This window comes from Rhipicephalus sanguineus, chromosome 11 (genome assembly GCF_013339695.2).
Source record: "Rhipicephalus sanguineus isolate Rsan-2018 chromosome 11, BIME_Rsan_1.4, whole genome shotgun sequence".
In the NCBI taxonomy this organism is placed as follows: Eukaryota; Metazoa; Arthropoda; class Arachnida; order Ixodida; family Ixodidae; genus Rhipicephalus; species Rhipicephalus sanguineus.
The window spans coordinates 18895381-18901622 of NC_051186.1; positions in this window are offsets into that span (position 1 = coordinate 18895381).

The following is a 6242-nucleotide window of genomic DNA, read 5'->3' on the forward strand; positions in this document are numbered from 1 at the left end:
TAGACTACTATCTTAGATACTCCATGGGTATGTTGTATCTGTATCGCGATACGTCTCGAAGACGAGTATCTGTATGTGTATTTCCGAATACATTCGATATGTCTCGTGTATCTTACGATACAAGATACTTCTATCGCAACACAACGTGCAAAACAATAAATCGCTGGCCAAGCTCCGCTTCTCAGGGTGGTACTGGTGCTACTGAGCCATCTGAATAAGTCCAAGGGCATTGACGTTATTTATTTTTACGCAGAGTCATCCAGTGAGGGTAGAAGAATCACGAAGATAAACACGTGGTGTCTACGCCCAGCCCACGTACCTTTTGTTTTCTCGCTTTCTTTTCTTTTTAGTTGCACCAATGCGCAACACTTGCTCTTAGCCACTGTCCCGAGCCGCGTACTCCACTGCGTGCGGCGTCTATCGCGTAAATTGTGATGTTGTTACAGTGTCGTTATTAAAGTTTCTCATGCGTATTGCTTCGTAACGAATGTGATGCGTGCAAGAATGGGGTTGTTTTGCGTCGAGTTGATTTTACATACCAGCGATTTGAAGGATCTCGTGGATGTATGTTTGACTTGCATGCAATGAATTAACATATATGCAAATAAGATTCTAACAACTTTAGCCCCACTGTTACTGATGCTAGATCTAATAGAGAAAACATTTACCTAACAGAAATATCTTGGCGTAGCGTATTTTTCACTTCCATCTACGTTATTCGAATAATTAATGAAATCATAAATTCATTATTGCCACAAGCGCTTTCTAGCTGTCTTTTTGCGTCACATACATTACCAAGTCTCCTGCACTGTTTTCTGGTCTGGTCACTGCAGTAGGTCCTTTTGTAACGCGCTCCTCCCAAAAAAGATTCTGCTTTATTCTTCGAACTATCTGCTTATTTCTACATTTTCCACATTCCTTTGCCAAGGGCGATTTTGAAAACAATATATTATTATGTGAGCGCGCCCTGAGTATACATAACAAAATATTCTGCTTACCGCTTAAGAAGATAGCGAAATTGAGTTTGCATTATAACATGGGAAATCATTAAGAGCCATCTTAAAGATGTTAGGAAGGGGATTCGAGAAACATTGTTTTACTGAATGCTCCGTTTTACTCATGAGCGTTCCAACGAGCCGTTTCAGGCTGTTTTACATAGGCACTGAATTTTGTATTGTCTCAAAAGGTAAGTTGACGATACTTCATGCTGATAGCTTTTAAGTGCGCCGTGTGTATCGTGTTTTGTACTCATTCAATGTTAATTTTGGATACACAACCACCTCTCTATTTTATTTACATTTGTTTTCATGTTTTAGGCCTTCTTAAATATTTTCTTATTACTAATCGCCACGTAATGGGAGCTATAAGCGGCAATAGCGCGTATAGCGGCGGTATCCTGTGACGCTTTGTGCAACTATACAATACGTCTGAGACATTTCCGTGTTGCACATGTTCTCTCGTTAAAGAAAAATTGCTAAAAGATTACACGTTAGTCAGTATATCAGCAAAGAATCCCTTACGCCAGCAGCTAAGTAGAACATGGAAATTTATTGCAGTTTTACATCATCTACGTTACATGAGGGGTCTCAAACTCAGATTATAGCCGGCGGGCCGCAGTCGCGAAATTTTGCTCCGAGGGCCGGGACAGCGAAGATGGTGGGGTCGGAGACGGAGCAAAATGACGTTGCCATTTGAAAGGAAGCATTTTCCTTATCTCATAAATAGGTCATTTCTGAAGGAGACTTGGAGTCAGGATTCAAGAAACCGTCGGTACCGATGTACACGAGTGAAATCTGGACGCGGATTAAAATATAGTTTTAAATGCGAAGCATTTCTAAGCGATCTTTTCGCACTTTGAGCGTTCCTATCTACGTATCTATCTATCTGTCTATCTGTCTATCTAGCCGCCTACATCTGGGTGCTCTCATGATCGCCTCGTTTACTTGGTGCAGACCACAATTGGCATGCGAGGGCAAGAAGATTTGATGAATATGACAGTCGGGTCATGACATGAATAACGTGAAAATCCTGTCGCGTACGCCGTCAAACCCTTTCCTCCAGACACGTGTGACACATACCAGTTTGCCACGGGCCGCGTTCTACGGGTATGCGCCATAGATGATTGACAGTTTATATCTACCCAGGAACGGCGAGAACAGACACTGGTAATTTAAATGCGAGAGCGCGTTAAGAAAAACTGACATCGGCAGCGTTGACCCGACGTATGGAAAGAATAAAAATCAGGATCCCAGCAGGAATCCAACCCAAGCATTCTGCTTGGAAATCAGGTATTCTACCACAGAGCCACGCCAAGTCTAGACACTGCTTTGAAAAAAACCCCACTATATGATTCGAATTTGTAGGCCCAAAGAAGACACGGACGAGAAGGGAGACACACACACAGGGCACACACACACACCCTGTGTGTGTGTCTCCCTTCTCGTCCGTGTCTTCTTGCGCCTACAAATTCGAATCATGCATTACCAACACGCCCAGTTGCTCACTCTCACATCCAATATATCCAGGCGTAATGTCGGTGCAACGTCAGTTGTGGTTGTGGCACTGGCTATCTAGTTTTATAACAAAGCAATAAACTCTACATCTGTACTCATACGATACAGGTGTCATGTCAGGGAATGTCTGTGGTTCCAGCGTTGGCTCCACTTTTATAGCAGTCTAATAAACATTACATTTGTATTCCTATGATTCAGCAAGCTACATTGAAGCATTGCTCGACACAGGAGAAATACATTTACGAAAGTTACAATGAAATTAACATGAATGCACCATAAAGTTTACTTAGTTTCGAGAATACTGACGTATGGGCTGTAACGGGAGTGCTGACGTTACGCCGCACCATAAGTTACCCTTTAAACGCCAGTGTTGTCAACGTGCCTGGTAAGCTCACGATGTGCACACAGCTACTGCACTTACAAGTACACGTTTTTAGTTAATAAACACTCTGTCAATTTCATCCCCGACGTGGCTGATTGTTTTTTGTTCCACGGTTATCTTTCAGCACATGGTGACCACTTGTTCCTCACGAAAGAAATGCTTGAGACCAGTCATGTCTGTGTAGCTCACGCATATACTTATTTAGAAAATAAAAACAAATGGGACGGAGACGGTCATGTGGGTCGGCCGGGCCTCTAGAAAACGGTCGCAAGTCCCGTAAAGACTATCCGTTCCCCGCCCTCACCCCCCGCAAAAAAAAAGTCGCTACCTGCGTTGTTGCTGCTGTACACCTGTCCGGATATACGGTATTGTGCAAACCGTCTTTTAAGGAGCAGATAAAAGTCCACACCGGTATTTGCGCCGTCGTGCGAAGGCTTCTTATTGACGTTATTCTGATCATATGGCAACCCGCTATAGCTGGTCGGCAAGCTGAGCAGCGACTCTCATCAATTGCAAAAATGATAAGCAAGAACCACTGTCAGCGAAGTGTATAAAGAGTTGTCCTGTGAAGAAGGCAAAACAAACCCCAATAGGTTGTTTTGGAAGGAAACTAATGTACTTTGAGCAAGAAGGGCAATATTTTTGAGGTACTGACAGACATCTCATTCAAATGAAAGAACATAGGTCACAGTTCAGAAACTTTCAAGCATACATTTTCGTGTATAGGCGTTTGCTGCTACATTGTATGGATCTATATTAACAAATGTGAGAATGTATCGAAGTATCTTAAGATACAATTGCCAAGTATCGTATCGTATACAGTTATTGCGGCAGTACCTTGTATCTGTATCTCCAATACTTCTTGCCTGAGTATCTTGTATCGCATTGCGATACAATTTGCAATAATAAGCAGATTGCAATAATAGATTTGCAATAATAAGCAGTATTATTGTTATATTGTCTAACCAGGGTGAACCATATGCGCATGATTGCGGATGAGGCATATCATAAAAGCGCGCTTCAAACGAAGATGTAGCTGCTGGGCCTTGCCTTTCGTACTGCAAAGGCGAATTTTGCTTCAATAGGGACTTCTAAAGTGATAGAGAGCATAACATTAAAACGCAAGAAAATATTGAATAAACGTCGCACGAGTTATAGAGTTAAAGGCGTGACAAATTGATTTTGAGACTTGACTGAACGTATTTGTGCAACATGTATACGCGTGATGCGTAGTATGACATCTGCGTACTTACTACCGATGGAAGAGGAACATTCATTGGCCTTCAGCAGTCGAGGCTATGAATCCCAGAAACAGAAATACGAACGCAGCAAGAATTCCGGTCAAGCTTCGCTCCATGCCTAGCGTAACAACTTCACTTTAGACGGAATGCAAACCAACAGCAAGGCGAGTCTTGAATACCACTGCTCCATTTACATTACACAATCGTATGTTCATGTACTAAATCCTTTCCTGATATTCGTTACACTTTAAATCGCTGAGACATAGTGACAATTGCGCTCTATGAATATAATGTCACTCACTGTTATGATGGATAATGAGAGACTGCTTTAACTATCACCGTTACACAATATCTGACTACCGTTTTTTAACGCAAGTAATAATTTGTTTTTTATTGATTACGTTTTATCTGTATTGCATGTCTTGCAACCTCCATTCTTCCAACCAGCACGGCAAGGTTCTTAATCCGTTTAGATCTTACTCTTTCGTGTGCAGTATATAGAACCTCGTTGGTACGATCACAGCTTGTACGAATTTTTCTGCAGTCCCAGCCAAGTCCCATTAGCCTGCAGTGCACTGGAGGACGGTTTGTGCGAACCGTTTTTCAAATTGTGACATTTGATACGAGCTTACGCTACCGCGCAAGTTCGAACAGGTGCTGCCCGCGCTGCCGCAGAAGACACGGCAATCACTCGTGGCCGCGAGATCGCAACCGCGGGCACTTGCACCGCGCTGTCAATTTGTGAGAGTCGGCCGTCAGCGGCGCGGGGTATCATCAGAGATTGTGCGAACCTTGGAGATCATAATGTGCCTTCACGTGCATTCGTGTTTAGAGAACAGATGGCGTTGGCGTCATCATTTTGTTTTCCATCCCCGAGGCAGCGATCTTCTGTGCTCGAGGCAGCGAATAAAGAAATATAAAAGTAAATAGCGGCCACTCGACCCGTTTCGCGGCCGAGCATGCAAGGGTCTGAACAGCAGACAGGTGGCGTAGCTATGCGCGCTTCCACTCGTTGGCCAGCACCTCTTACTGCATCCTCAAGAGGTTCACCGGAATGCCAGTTTGGCCCTTATGTTTTGCAAAGGAAAAATTTTACTGACGTGTACAATGCTCCATGTCGGCTCGACACCATGTCCTGGAGAGGTCGTTTAATGCTCTACCAAAAATTCCTGAAAGCCTGCATAGAAAATGTTCTCTTTCTACATTTGTGTGGCACCATGGGTAAACGCATTTATATGGTTTAGGTATACACGTATTGTCATTCATCAAGCACGGGTGCATGGCCCATTGGGAACGACACATGGCTTTGGAGTATAAAGACGTGGTTTCGAATCCCAGCCCAGGTGGAAAAATGTCATATTGTTTTATCAATTTATTTCTTTATGGCGAATATCGTCCCTAATCGTGGAAGTCATTATCACTTTGACCAGCCGCACGTTGTGCTGACAGCAGTGCAGTATTTTGGCCGCAGGGCCCTAAGAGAGTGTTCATTCGTTTTGTAAGTATATTTCTCTATGGTTGTACTGTGTACACGTGCCAGCCACGTCGACGCAAGGCATGTCCTCGCAAGCAGACTGCCTATGAAAGGTGGGCGAGGACCGAAAGAGGAAGCGGCAGGTCTTGCCGAAGGAACTAGGCCTCGCAAATTTACGTGCACGATTATTGGGGACACGCACACCTGTCAACGCTCCAATTTGGACGGGCCGTCGCACTTTATAGCCTGCTAACGTTACACAGTGAGCTACACATGCGAGGATGAAACACAGCGGGAAAGAGCCATCGCGTTTCATCGTGCGCGCTCAAGGTCAAGAAGCGCGACGATGTCCCTACTTTTCCCCGTGCCATCCCTCTGCGCAACTTCTAGCGAGTTCATCGCTACGAGAAAAGAGAGAAAGCGCTTAGAGCGTGTGGCAAAACCTTGCAACTCCACCCGTTGATGGCTTCGAGAAATATTAGCCGCAATCGATTCGTGAGGCAACTAAACCAACACTGTGGTCGTTTTATTATTACTTGAAAAAGTGGTACAGGACCCCCTTCAGATTATATGGAACCCAATCTCTAAAACTTTCGCGCCTATTCAAGCCTAGGGATGTAATTTATTAGAGG